Source organism: Anas acuta, chromosome 5, assembly GCF_963932015.1.
Source record: "Anas acuta chromosome 5, bAnaAcu1.1, whole genome shotgun sequence".
Lineage (NCBI taxonomy): Eukaryota > Metazoa > Chordata > Aves > Anseriformes > Anatidae > Anas > Anas acuta.
Genome location: NC_088983.1, coordinates 47,388,469 through 47,403,732, shown reverse-complemented (window position 1 = coordinate 47,403,732; position 15,264 = coordinate 47,388,469). Strand labels below are relative to the sequence as shown.

The 15,264-nt window shown below is 39.5% G+C and overlaps 2 long non-coding RNA genes and 1 other non-coding gene across 3 annotated transcripts in view; 1 reads left to right on the top strand and 2 right to left on the bottom strand.

Moving 5' to 3' along the window:
• LOC137857712 (uncharacterized) overlaps window positions 1-15,264 on the bottom strand; it is a 317,831-nt gene that overhangs the window by 153,180 nt on the left and 149,387 nt on the right. The gene's annotated exons all lie outside the window — the stretch shown is intronic.
• LOC137856596 (uncharacterized) lies at window positions 4,690-13,967 on the top strand. The gene is made up of 3 exons (XR_011096614.1): window positions 4,690-4,927; window positions 6,557-6,742; window positions 13,709-13,967. It is a non-coding gene; the product is annotated as an uncharacterized lncRNA (long non-coding RNA).
• On the bottom strand, window positions 8,224-8,295 carry TRNAQ-UUG (transfer RNA glutamine (anticodon UUG)). Its single transcript has one exon. It is a non-coding gene; the product is annotated as a tRNA-Gln (tRNA).

The window sequence follows — 15,264 nt, the reverse complement described above, 5'->3', positions numbered from 1 at the left end:
CTTTCAGCCTTGATTGAAGCAGTGTAAGTTTAGCAACTGATTCTTTGCTAACAGGAGAAAAATATGACTTACTGTTACATGAAGATATTTGGCTGTTTACCTACCCTGACTTTCAGACTCCTAATGAAACAGTAAGATGCATAATCTGACTTGTTAAACTTTATTCAAGAAGCCATGTTCAAATCAGCCAATTTTAAATAGAGGATGATATATGCAAAAGCCCTTCACAACTCTTTATTCATTTATAGATATTTGCAAATACAAAATACCAAACCACAAAAGTATTCACTAATCAGTCTGCTTATTCTTCATAGAATTCTGTGTTTGAAAATATACTGTCTCTTTCCCAAACAAAAGGTATTTGTAGAGAATCAGCTACCGATAGATCCCCAAATTGGTAATTCAGTGTTCTGCTTGAGTAAAAAATCCACTTGTGTGATGTCAAACATTTACATTTATAACCAAATAGGAGCATAAGTATTTGAGAGATTAATGGAGACTAACACCGAAGCTGTGTGGATCAGTGAACTGTCCTGTCTGTGGCATAGTTGAAAACTGAATCAAACATATCATTAAAATTACCAAAGTTTACCGTACTGGGTGATATAGTGGTATTTGCTTTCAGGCAAGAGCCTTCCTCATCATAAACCTATTTGTTCTGCATTATCATTTAAAGGAAGGATGATAATTTAAATTATTTTCTGCTACCAGGAGGGTGACTACGTTATGACTATTTCTCTTCCATGGATCAATCTGCTTTGCCTTGCATACAGAGTAGACTTAAAATGCTACCATTAGCAATTTACACCCACTTGCCGTCCATAAATGACTTTCAAGGTTCAAGGCAGTGGATTGTAAAACTGCTGACTTCACTGCTGGAGCACTGAAGAAGAGAAGAAACTGGATGAGACAGAGCAAGTCCTAAATGCCTTCCATAATTAACAAACATGGCAAGACAAGTTATGAAAAACAAAGGAAGGCTGGACAGATTTATGCTTAAAGTCTGGTACTTTTGAAAGTCTGTCCAACTACAAAAGTCTCTTTTGATCTACATTAATTGAAAGCACTTAAAATTCAATCATACATTTATGGCCACATGTTTAAAACTGACTCCTAATCTTGCATCTGTAACCCACTGGTCAGACTGGAATGCCTTCCTTCTGCATTCAGCATACAAAGGATACGAATCTAATGACAGTCATCTTTAGTTCCAGCTGTAGAGTTTCAGACTTGTGGCTTTGGAGGTCCCTAAATTCAATCCTAAGTGGCATCCACAATGATAGTCATCACATATCTCCAGCCGTTCCTGACAACAAGCACTCGTGGAAGTGATAAGCCATTTGCGGATAAAGACACTTGTCCTGGTTTGGTAACAGGGCAATAAGAGAACAAGATTCAACTCTGTATGACAGACTGCTTTGTGAGCTGACCTGAGATGCAAAGAGCAATCTCTCTGTCTTTTTGTTCACTGGTAGGAGAGCAATGGAAAGGAGCTAGCAGTCTGAAGTGGCAGGTGGACAGCAAAGTAAAACCACCATGCATGTGGCTGTGAAGGGATACAGTAAACCTCTTTCTTAACCAGATATGGGAAAGAGGAAGAGCAGGGAAGCTGCAGAAGATGCAGTAGGGAAATAGGGAGTAGGGAAGATGCAGAAGAGCTGCATTTCTTCCCAAGGCAGCTCTCAGATTAAGAGCTGTAATGTAAACTTGATGTACTACTAGACAACAAGCTCCATCTAATGTTATAGGAACTGGCAAAGCAGAGAACTGCTTGCATAGATCACCTAATCTGCACCAGCGGTGACTGCAAGAGTAGCATTCAAACCTAGCTCTGAAACCTGTGATAAGGCAAGCCATTTGTTTATATTATTTTCAAGATTCATAGTGCCTTACTTTTTCAGTTCCTCCCCAAACACCAAAAGATAAAAAAATGTGCATGAATATTTCATTACGTTATGTATGAGGAGGAGTTCTGTTAAAGAGCTTGCATTATTGCACTGTCTTGACTAACGGTTTGTGTGACATGCATAAGGGAGACCAGATATTTGCAGCCATTATATGGAAAGATCTTTTGCCCAAGGACAACTTGTAAAACCCATTAATATGAATTGTGTCTGAGCTGATGAGGAAAAAAAGAAAACACTGAATCCAGACCTTCAATACTTTATTGGTGTTTCTGAACTTTTATTAGCTGTACTTGCTTCCATAAAATCAATTTAATAAGGCAACCAATGTTTTGGTAATGCATCAAAAGCAGTTCTCCTCTTCAAAGGGCATCTTTTTCACTCAATCTCTTCTCTAAAGACAGTGACATTAGTTTTGTAAATTAATAAACAGGCCAGCATCTGAGGACTGCATGAAGCCTCCATCACCCCTTATTGTGCTTTCTCTTCTGACCCCACTTTCCAGTGCAGGGCCCTCATCTCGACAACAATACCCTGAAAGCCTGTGTGGCACTCTGGGATCACACTTGAAAAGGCCTTTGGCTGAGGCTGGCTTTCAAGAAGGGGGGACAATTGGCAAGAGGCCTGTGGCTATTCATGCAGAACAGGCAGTGAAAAATGCCTGAAGTCAGTTTCAGGGGTGGGCAATGCCCAAAAAAGAAAGCCCACATAACATGAATGGCTGCTGCTAGGAGACTAAAACCAAAGGCATGCTACTAGCAGGCCTCCATGTGCCGACATCAATGGGTTCATCCTATCCCTATTAGGGGCCTAAAATGATGGAGAAACATGAGAAGGGACTATAAGCAGGAAAGGAAAATAATACCAAAGTACACAACGGTCAATGCTTATATTGTTATACTAAACACTTGGGAGAAGGAAATAATATTTTCTATGTTTAGTACCTTTTCTGTTAACAATAGTTACATCAGCTACAAAATCTAATAAGCGCAATAATTATGGTACATTTTCTTGGGGGAGGAAAGGTATGCACTTTCATAATTAGTTATTTCTCATGCACATAATTAAAAGAGATTATAAACACTTATTGGAAAAGCCAGGGCTGAGTTACGATTGCTCTAGACCTGGTGCTGGACCAGCTCCAGTCCCCCTGGATATGCGCTCACAAGTCCACTTCGGTTCAAACCCGGCAGTACCGGGCAGAGGGAACAGGAGGCCTAAATGTTTCTTAACAGCAGCCACCGGAGAGCACCACAAAAGTGTTTCAGTGGCATACAAATGACCCAGACCTCAACTGCGCTTTGGGTTAGTGAGCCTGAGGGGTGCTGTCTGCAGCGCAGATCCAGAGAGCCGAGAGGCCTACGGGCCCCAAAAGTGAACTGTGAAGAATTTTCCTCACCTCCAAGTCACCAGGTAGCTCTGTTTGGGTTGGTTTGTTTTCCCTTTTATAAAATTGAGCCACAAAGTTCCTGTACCCCTACCAATACTTCACACTGAAAGGCCTGGCATGGCCTGACGAGCGCTCCTGATAGCAGACTGTCACTACCCCGGCTTAATGGCAGCAGCGCTCTGGAAACACCACCTCGGTGCCTTCAGAAACAGCCCATCTTCTCTAAAATCCTTCCCACTTCAAATACAGTGTTGGCTCTTGGCTAGTGAAAACGTTGAAAAAAATAAATTACAATGTCTAGTCATGTTTGGACTTATTTCTAGGCATGATCTCAGCTCTTAAAAAATGATCATATTATTTAGTTTATGAGTAATAATGTCTGACTAAAAAAGGTATAAAACACCATATGATACCGCAATCAAGTGATTTATTTCAAGTGGTGATGTTTGTTATTCAGTGTGGAAGTTAGGAAACCTCCCCTTCTTGCTTTTGCAGTTATCTGTTCCCCGAGTCTGATTTTCCAAGCCATTCTCAGGCTGCTAACAACTGCCTGCATTGCCCCACGGGAAGGGAAGGGAAGGGAAGGGAAGGGAAGGGAAGGGAAGGGAAGGGAAGGGAAGGGAAGGGAAGGGAAGGGAAGGGAAGGGAAGGGAAGGGAAGGGAAGGGAAGGGAAGGGAAGGGAAGGGAAGGGAAGGGAAGGGAAGGGAAGGGAAGGGAAGGGAAGGGAAGGGAAGGGAAGGGAAGGGAAGGGAAGGGAAGGGAAGGGAAGGGAAGGGAAGGGAACTGCAAATACTCCAGAAGCAAAACTGCTGTGGTCTACTGATACCTCAGGGAACACTTTAAATACAGAATTCAAAGCTACTTTTTTCTATCCATTTCCACTAAAAAAATCTAAATATATGATGGAGTAAAACTTACCTGCACCTGTAATCTTAAGTCACACTCGCATGTGCTTCTCTTTTCCTCCAGTAAATTTATTTTTTTATTTTTTATTTATTACTAAATTAAATTGCAAAGATTCAAGTAGCTAGGCACAGTCCCAAGAATACTGAAGTATTTTTGGTTTTATAACTTAAACAAATGGATGCGGGTAAGGCTAAATGTAGCTAGGCTATTGCTCTGCCAAAGAAACAGTATGCCTTGTGCGGTTGTGATTCCTGTAGACTCTCAATGTCAAATATTTGGGATTTAATATTCAAAAGGAGGCAACCAAGTGAAGGTTTTTGTGACATTGGGCATGTCTGACCCTCTAAATCAAGAATTTAAAAACTCTGTCTGTTTCCCACATCCTGTCTCAAGGCCACTGCTTCTCTTCCTCTCTTCTTCATGGCTGAGCGAATCATTTCCCCTCCATCAAAATGATGCATCCTTTTGGCAGCTAGGACATTTCTAACACAAGGAATTGTATTTGAGACACGGTTTCTTTTGAATGTGAGGTAGCGTGTAAAGTAGAAGAAGAGTAAAAAAATATGACATTCAGCCCTACCTCCACGGATGAATCTAAATTTTCTAAATCTCTAAATCTGGGATCTTAAGCATCGCTTTTTCATATCTGAAGTTACTAAAGAGACATGTACACACCACCACATGACAGGACGGATTTACTCTCTAGGACTACCCTAGGTACCTCAGGTAGGTATCTAAAATTATTTGAGAAGAATCTAGACTACAATGTTAGGCTGAATCCATTCCATACCAAACAGCAGGAATTTTTCTGTGTAAGAGTTGAATTTAACTTGCAGAGCATTTGGAATATACTGTTGTGTGATCAAAGGGATATTTTCTCTATTTCTCTTATCTATTTACGTTAACAAACTCAAAATAATATATTCAGCACATATCAGAGTTAACAACAGAAAAAATATTTGAATGTTTCAAGTTTTTCAGGATTTCTCAATGGATTTTTAATATAAAATGCATCAATAGAAGGAGGATCTTCCCGGCTTTGGGTGTTGTGAAAAGTGCCTTCTAAAACTTGAAGAAATATAGCTTTTTTAAGTTAGTGAGGTCTGAAAGGAGAGGAGTGGGTGGTCTTAGCCCTTCAGAAGGTCTCTGATCCTCTGACCTATTAGACCATTAGTTCACCTAAACCAACCAATAGCTATTCAAGTCCATGAGTACAAAGAAAGGTGGTAATAAAAATAAATTATTAAACAAATGGACTAGAAATAAGCAGTTCAAAGTTTTTCTCCTGTGAAATCCAGAAAGTGCAAAGACTATTCCATTCTATCCATTCAATCAACATACCTACTTGAGATTGCCAAGAAAAAGTCAAATTAAACTAGTGTGGGTACCAAATGGGTACCCCACTATGGGAGTATGGTTTATTACTGACATTTAAAGTATGTGCTGTGTTTACACTCTTAACCCAGACACTCATTCGTTTGATGTTTAGCCGCTGTTTTCTGCTTCGGCCAAAGGATTTTGCATATTGCAGCCACAATTCCTGACTAACAGTCATTTAACTGCAAATACCAGGACTGTTGGGAGAGTGTGGAAGTCCCACATGGATCCCCTGGCTGGTCTACAGGGGCTGCTCTTGTGTGCATCTCCCAGCTTCAACTTCCTGCAGAACAAATTGTGGCTCTCTGACTTTTGGCCAAGCGTCCGTGAGGCAGAGTCTCATGTAACTTGCTGTTTCCTTGCCATCGAAAACATTGAGGAAAAGCAATACATTGCACTGGGTCTAACTTATCATCAGGTTTGGCCCCCTCTGATCTTTTTTTCTCTTTTTTTTTCCCCCAAAAGCATTCTCCAAGCATCTCATAACAGCAACCAGAGCCAGACTGCATGTGGAAAATGAGAATATCTTCCTAATACATAAACCATTAGACAGCACTTGCTCTCTATTTGAAAACCAGAAATATGATGATTTTTTGGTCAAAAACCTTTATATGCCATCAGTTCAACCACAGAAAAGATGGAGTAAAAATATCTAACTATAGTATTTGCCCTAGTGATGCTAGCAATGGACAGTATTTTACCTAACACTGCATTGGGAACACATCTAAATTGCCTGCATCTTTCTATTTTAACCACAGCTGCACAGTAGCTTTAGTTAGAAGATGGATATATGAATTGCCAGCCTGTAGCCCCTTTGGAGTCAGCATGGATCCAAACACCATTGCATGTTTCTTGTAGTGTTACCATAGCACTCACCACATTTCCTAGGTTGTTTGGTCATTTCTTGGAGAGTCTCATTGCTATCATTTTTTTTATTAGTAATTTTATTTAATCTATTTATTTATTTATTTTTGACAGCTGGTTACAGGCCCGGAAAAGAAAACTGAACTAAACTTCATGCCAAGAAAAATATTACAAAAAATAAGCTGAGTTGTCTGCCCAGTGAATCTACTCCAGTGGTCCTTTACTAAATTAAATGTGCTGAACTGATGTCAGTGGAAGTATTAACTCAGCAATGAAGGCAGGACTGGACTTACCTAGTCAGTAAGTGATTAAAATTTTTATAATTTGTATAACCTGAATAAAATCGGTACTTTGAAGATTGAAAATCCAGGTTAGTGGAAGAAATGTTATTGCCTGGGTAAGAAATAGTGATACAAGTGTGCATGAAATTAGATTTTGGGATATGTTTTGAAAACTGGTTCAATAAATGGCCATATAGAAAGGTTCTACATGCAATGGCAACACATTTTGATAGTGTTTAAAATCAGACTTGAGGTAAGGGATTGCCAGTTATTATTAATCACCAGTATCAACATTTCCCAAACCACACATTCTTAACCATTTCCTTGTCCAGGGCTGATTATTTTTACTGAAGTCTGAAGCTAACTATGCGCATACCTAAATCTAGGTACATGTATATAAGTGAGGGAACAAAGTCGACTGGACTTTGAACTTGAAGAAAATAACATCCTGAGTCTTGGACAGGAGAAGGAGTAGGTCCTAAGCACCTAACCTGCAGCAGGGGATTCCCTGCCCATCCTTCCCCTGGGAAGGTGTGCTGGCTAGACAAGACACAAACACCTGTGTGCTAGATCACCCAGCTCTGCTCAGACCTCTTCCCAGTTTGATTTCAGATAGTTTCTCATGATGGCAGTGGAAAAATAAACAGGGGATTCCACAACAGAAGAAAGCTTTCAACAAGATCTTCTCACAGTTTGCCTCGCTTGCTGCTCATTTTTTTTCCACTTCCCCTTGTATAATTTTAAGGGCTGATAAAAACACTAGCTTTCAACCTGCAGAAAATAGCTGTGATATCAAATAATAGCAGGTTTTTATTAACTGAGTTGATGTTTGAAACCAGGAGGAATTCACATCCCCTTTCTATAAAGGGGAAACTCTCACACCAGTTTAGATCATCTACTTTTATAGGACTTTTATTGTGTCTTGTAATAAATCTACTAAAGACCTACATCAAAATGATCCTTTTCCCATAATAGGAATCAGTTCCCCTAACTTGATACATTCATTATCTAAAATCAGGTTTTTTCTTTTTTTTTTTCCTCCTCTGGATACAAGATAGGACTCCTTATTTTTCATCTTTTTTGAGACTCAAGCTGATCACCAAATGTTTCTAGAGATCAGTCCAGTGAATGTTTCAGATTTATCAATGGATATTTGTATCTTTAGTATTTTAGTACATTTTGAGTATTTCACTGAAGAGTGAAAATATCAACTACTCAAAATCAACAAAATTCAGATATTAATGTCACAACATGATAATATTTCTTCCCTTTTGAAAGAAAGCAGACAAAATACTAGAAATAATGGCCTTACATCAATGCAGAATCACAGAATCATCTAGGTTGGAAGAGATCTCCAAGATCATCTAGTCCAACCTCTGACCTAACACTAACAAGTCCTCCCCTAAACCATATTGCTAAGCTCTAAATCTAAACGTTTTTTAAAGACCTCCAGGGATGGAGACTCCACCACTTCCCTGGGTAAAGGAAAGGGAAACACACAGGTTCTGCTGAGACTTGAACTCAGATCACTGGATTCAAAGTCCAGAGTGCTGCCCATTACACCACAGAACCAAATGCATATATTAGCAAAATCATATAAGGTTATAACATGTAAAATAACATAATGTTTATGATGACTGTAGCAGAGCAACATATGCTGCATCATCCAGCTCATGTTGGGTGGAAAGCAAAAAGACATTGTTTGAGCAGGTAAGAAATTATCTCCAGTTCCCTGAAGCAACTTGTTCTAGACAGCACCCTCCAAGGATGTTCACCTTTGTATCAAAACCCTTATCTCCAGAAGGCATGGAGGAGTGATCACTGAGGCAACACGCCAGTTAAGATGCAGAAAAACAGATCTAGGTTAGAAGAAAAAAGAGAAAGTGGAAAGTGGAAAGTGGAGGTAAGAAAACATCTTCATTTCCAGTTAGAGAAAGCATTTTCCATTTCCATGGAAAAAAAAAATAAATAAATAAAATAAAATAAAAAATTGTGTTGAAATGTATTTCTACATGTCTGCAAGGGTGAAGTGTGTTTTGGTAGGATTTCCATGCTGTTGGTTGGGAAACAGCATGTAGAGTACCCTGATCTTGACAATCTACCTTGAATTTAAAGCACCCTTAGTTTATTTCAGATTGTCCCTTCCTGTAAAGCAGATAAATCCAGAAGCAAGGCACAGGGCAGGACAGATGCTATCAAACAGGCCAGCAAAGGCCAAGCTAGCACAGGAGCACACTCAGGGTAACCACAATACAGACAGAGACACTCAGCTAGGCAGTGGCAAGCCACATCCAGCCACATTCCCAGGCTCTGGAAAGCAAAACAAACATAGTCCAAATGCTGTGGAACAAACCTGGGCCCATGAAGTCCAGACTGAATGAAACAGAGCTTAGTGCAAACATGGTCCAAAGGCAATGGAAAGCAAACTCAGGCAAATAAACTCCAGGCTCTGTGAAACAGAGCACAGATAGACGCACTCCAAGCACAAGTAGAAAAGCAAACAGAGACAAATATAGTCTAAACTTAATGAAGCAGATAAATGAAACAGTAGCTGTCTCACTTTCCAAGCAAAATCTAAGCAACTTACTCCAAAATCACCAAGCTGGAGCAACTGTGATTCTCTTACAGGCAAGCTACAGAGTACTCCCTTCCCTTCACATAACTTTCATGTCATGCACTGATATTCAGCGTGGTAGACTTTCATTCTTCACTCTTCAATAATCCACAGTACCTGTTGTGGATCAATGACTCACATTTCTGCATTCCTTCATTAAAGCTTTGGGAGTTTCAAGGCAATCTTAAAATGGAGCAAGGAGACCTTACTTGTACATATCCAGGGCTTTTTTTCTGCACATAAATCATGTTGCTTAATAGGTAATGAAATAGAAATAAAGGAGACTCAATAAATATTAAAAGCAGTAAAAAGCAGAGAATAAGGGAAGCTAAAAACATCAGTTTTCTATACTTGAGAGATACACTTACAAACATGAGAAAGCTTCTACTGATCAATGTTTTTTGGAGATAACACTGGTAGTGATAGAGACGAGATAAACATCCAGTAAATATTTCTATCCCGTATTGGAATACAAAAGGATAAAGTAATTTTTTCAGTTGAGGATAATGTCCACTAATTCAGCAGAGGATGGCAAACAGCGTCAATTAGTACTAAACACTTTAAATCTGGCGGCCCAGACACTTGGCCCCCAGCAATCCTGTAGATCTGTCTGAAGAAAACCTCTGGCATATCTTTAAAGTATCTTGGAATACCAGGAAGATTCCCATGAAATACAAGAGTGCTGTATTCAGAAAGGGCAGGCAGGATGACACAGGCAGCACCAGGTCAGTAAGGTTGACCTCAGCCTTGGATAAAATAATGAATCAGTTGATGTAGGAGTCAACTAAGAAGAAAATAAAGGAAAGAAAAAGAATTCATGTCATTCAATGTATTTAACAAGAAATGAATCTTGTCAAACAAACCTGATTTCATTCTCAATAGAGATTGCAAATAATTCTGTAGTTGTAATGTACAACACTGATTATAAACAGTGTCACAAAATGGCAATAAGGCACCAGTTAAATGCATTGGAAATGGGCTGAGTAGTTCTTATGCAGGGAATCACAACTGACTTGATAGCATTTTAGGGTATTGTGCCATGGCCTAATCCCTTTCAGTGTTTCTGCCAATGTTCCAAAATCAGTTAACAAAAACATTTGTTAAAACAAACAAAACAAAACAACAAAAAACACAAAACAAAACAAACAAAAACACCATGTACCTTGTACCTCTAACAAGGACTATCAGAAAAATAAGTAAAGGTAAGAACAGAACATTCAGAGAGAAAAATCTGGAACAGGGTTAAATGTTGACCATCTTACCAATGAAAATGGTTCACCTGTATGACAAAAATAATAGACGAGTGTAAAAACTGGTGATCTATAAGATGGAGAACAGTGCTGCTGAGAAGGACTTAGAGCTAAAGATGCAGGTAACTGCACAGGCAAGACTGAAATGCTGAGGCAGAAAGGATTATCCTTATTGTTGGAGAGACAAGGAGAAGTGTGAGGAGGAAAAGCAGAATGGCTGTACCCCTTAATAGGTGATGGGAAACACTGCCAAGACAGCATCTTAACTTGCTGAGGGAAAAACCCAGCTGTACTGGGGGGCCTCGCACTGTCAGTAGTTACACCTGGCATAGGTGTATGAGGGGCCAAATCCAAAGCATGCAGTGGGCTGCTCCTTGCTCTTGTTCAACTGCTGCTTCCCAAAGCAGGCTGCGAACAGCAGCACAATAAACAGAGGAAGTGGCTGGGGACCTGGACCCCTGCTCATGTCCCTTGTGTACATAAGCCAGTCCTGCTTATGAATGATTTGTGTAACATCTAGACAGGTCTTGCAGGCTGCCTTGCTCAGTAGCCCTTGCATGGTGGATACAAGTACATGGTGCCAGTAAAAACATCTATCGTTTTACATGAAGCTCAAATTACCAGCTTCACCTACCAGCTTATTATGCTTTCAGAAGTCAATTCCAATACTCACTTTGGCAGTTTCCACTAGATTCAGAATAATTTAGTTGCTCTAAAATAGCCAAGTAAATGTGATCTACCCTAAGGGATCTAGTCTACCTCTCACCTACAAGAGCAAAAGAAATGCAAAGCCAAGGTAACTAAAAACCTTCAGTGCTACCCAAAACAAGCAAACAAACAATCAAAAAGTACCCCTTTTGTACTTTTCTATTCTTTTCTATGTTAGCTAGATATCATTTTCTTTGTTCCAGGAGAAGACGCTCGAGTAAAACTTCAAAGCAAATTTATTTTCCACTTGTGCTTTACTTTACAAAACCATTTTTATCACTTGCAGTCTACTTCGAATTGCAGTTTCCTGCCACCTCTTTTGTTTTCTTTGCAAGCACCATGTGCTGTGTAGCTGAGCTGGGTTTTTATTTTGTGCTTAGCTGCATGGCAAACTGAACAGTTTTGCTGTTGTCTCTGGTGCTTTAAAGTTGTAATTATTATGTACGTAATATATTACTTGATAATGTATGATAAACCTGGCCACAGCTGATGGAAATTAGGACAGCTCCACTGCTGAGCTATGCCAATTATATGTATTGAAGAACGAACCCATGAATGAAAAATTAAAAGGCAGTGCAGCTTGCTTTAGCATTAATAATCAACTAGCTTTGGTTTTCTCTTAAAATAATAATTCACTAACATACTATTTTGTTTCCTCTAATTGAGAAAATACAATAGAAAAAGAAGGCTTTCTTTCTAGAAATCTAGAAGGAAAGTGGTCGTGGCACTGAGCCTGCCAGAGTTCAAGAATCATTTGGACAAGGAAGAAAGCGTGCAAAAGAAAAGAGGCCTACAATCTTCTTATGCTCAGTGACTGCTCATCCAACAGCCACCAATGCAGGAACGCAGGAAGCAGAACCCAGGATCCCTCCCCAGTTACTGACCAAGGTCTCTCATTAGTTGTGTTCTCCTTGAGTTCACCTTCTCTCAGCCTCTCTGCTCCAGTGAGTCCTTTTGACAAAGTAGAATGGCTTCACCAGGAGGGATTAGAAGTGCTCCCTGCTCCAAGTATGGTTTAGCGGTTAGGGGATCCTCAGGGCAGTTGGGCCATATGGGCCTGAAACCCAGCCAAGAGAGCAGGGAATGGGCTATTCATATTCTGGGGTTGTGAATACTGCATAAAATGGTTTGGCAGTACTTTCTTGGCGATACTTTCAAAGAAAGGAATGATCTCCATGATAGTTTCCAAGAAAATGACATAAGTACCTTATTCCAGGAAAGGTTTCAGGGAAATACCTCGCTGCAGCTCACAGTTAGGCACTTAAACCCAGGAGAAGGAGCTGTAGAATTGAAGTTGTTTCCTACTGAACAGCAAAGGAGTTTCTGTGCTCAGGTCACTCACTACCATGAGGCCCACCCTGAGGCAGTTCACTTTCCCCGTTCATCTTATGAGGAACAGAGATACGTAATTCTGGGTTCTGGATTACACATGCTGAGCCAGATCCATAAAAGTTGCAGAATAAAATCAAATAGCAAGCACCAAAATCTGAAAGACCTGAAAATCTGACTTATGTAAAAGGAACAAACAGCAGACTCTACATTCAGTGGCACATTATCCACAAGTACACAGTAATACCAGCACAAGTGCAGCTGAACGCACAACTCGAGAAGAGCAAAGGATGCTGGATTGTTGGAGAGCTCAGAAATGCAATGCATGTATGTGTGTACACACAGGCAGAAGTGTCAAAACAAGTCTATGCTCCGTTCCCGTGGGGCATATTATCACCATCTGGGAGATGATTGATATTTATTTGTCTAGCTTATGCATACACACCAGCACTGTGTTTTAGATGAAGGCTCTCAAGTTATATGGTAAAAGGAACAATAAGACAACCTGCTGACAATTCCAGCTCAGACTAAAAGAAACAGCCAGGAATCTCACAGCTTAGAAGTAACTCAAAACAGTTATTCACCCATACATTTTCACTTCAGTGATAAAATGGCATGTTTCTCTGTTTATATACTACTTAACTTCGCAGGGATGTGGAATGTGTGTTCACATTTTCATTATTTAGACTTAAAGTACATCAGACAAATAGAAAGGCTCCATACATTATCTGGAAAAAGGAAGGGTTGGACTGAACCCCTATTTTGACCTTGATGTTTTTTGTTCCACTTAAACCAAATGAGTTTGGCCCACAAAATTTTGCAGCAGCTGTGAGGTTCTGCCGTTAGTTTATATAAGCTTTACTGAGTTTATGCTTGGAGAGCGCTGAGTGGTTAGGGGGATACTACGCACTAAACTCTTGCCTCTTTTGGGAAAAAGTGTATTAAGCTGTCATTTTTGTGTGCATAAATAGGAAATGTTGAATCAACTTCTGACTTTCTAGACATCTCATTTGTTTTTCAGTTGCTTTTTTTTATTTTTATTTTGAGGTTTGATAATTTGCTTGGTAACTTTGAACATTTGCAGGAAGAAAGCCACCGAAATGCCATTCTACCATTTGCTTGGGAGCACTGCTGATGGAAGGTACAGATGGCACGCATATGTAAAGAAACTGGGAGATTCAAAGATTTGCATGACCCTACTCCTCTTCTGCTTACTGAAAACCCATGAAATGTTAATCATAAGAGCTTGGACCAGAATTATTATATATCAAATGGTGTCTCCCACCTACTAACCTTTACTTCAAAAAGTCACAGAGCAAGATATGATTATACTGTGCTTTCTAATATCTTGGTAATGTTTATTTCTACATTCTAAAACCTATCTCAGTCCTGAATTCCAGATGCTCACCAAAAAGGGCCAGATATTGGAAAGTACTTTGACTACACTAAGAAACCCTAGTCCATCACCTTCAGTAAATACTTACCATTTTTTGATGACAAACTACGCTCCATCAGCTAAAGCACTTGGGTAAGATAGTGGGACAGCTTGCCTACCATGCTGAGTTCTCATTTAATGTACCACAAACGTCTACTGAAATCCCACAATCAAAATCAGATACATAACTCTGTGCAGCTTCCTTGTGTGGTGCAAATGACTAAGCAGGACACAAGGCAATACAGAGCTGTGTTGGTGGGCAAAGTGCTCAATTTTATGCTGGTGTACCTCCAGCTTTTTCAACAGAGTTGCACTTGAATAAAGCCAGACTAATACAGTGGTGAGACAGACCGTGATATATCTTCAGTACCCTGTGTCTATGATTACAGCTTAAAAGATCTTCTTCAAGTAAAAGAGATGTTTCGATTACTTATGTCAGCATATGAAACCATCATTTTTTTCTTATGGGTGGCAATTATTTCATTCTTGAAGATTACTCCATTATGCACCTATTCAAATGAGCATATTACATTTAAATATTAGCAGTGACTCATGGACCACTAACAACTGCAGGATCCCAGATGATGAAAAGTTGGAAATACATATTTTTACAGATCCTTTTTGTGGTTGGTATCTTTAATAATGCCAAATGATTTACCAGTGTTTCTTAAGACTAAAGCAGTAAAGACTCCCATCTGTGAGAGGGCTGATCCAGCTTGTTCTCAACTTTTTTGAGTCAGTTTATTATCATCTGGGAGTAGTTCTCAGTCTGGTTCCTCTTCTTCTTCTCTTTTTTTTTTTTTTTCTTTTTTCTTTTTAAGCTTTTGGTTTTGGGAGATACCATAAAAAGAGTAAGTCTAGAACTGGAATGAAGACTAAGGGCTTTTTTAAGGGCTTTTAGGATTTTTTCATATAAGAACAGATCTTTGAAGAAAGGTTAGGATTTGCACAAAGCAAAGAATACAGACGCTTTCTTCTTTTTCCAGCTTTTTTTTTTTTTTTTTCCCTGCAAGAACCAGGAAAATTTGAAAGCTGTATGAAGAGGATGTAAACTGAATCAAAATTTAACCTTTATTGCCCAATCACTCACTTTCCCCTTTTGTTTGCATAAGAAATTTTGATTTTCTAGAAAGTACAAGAAGTGACAGTATCAAAATGCAACCAGAAAGGTACTTTTGTGGCACAGCTGATCCCAAACAGGGCTT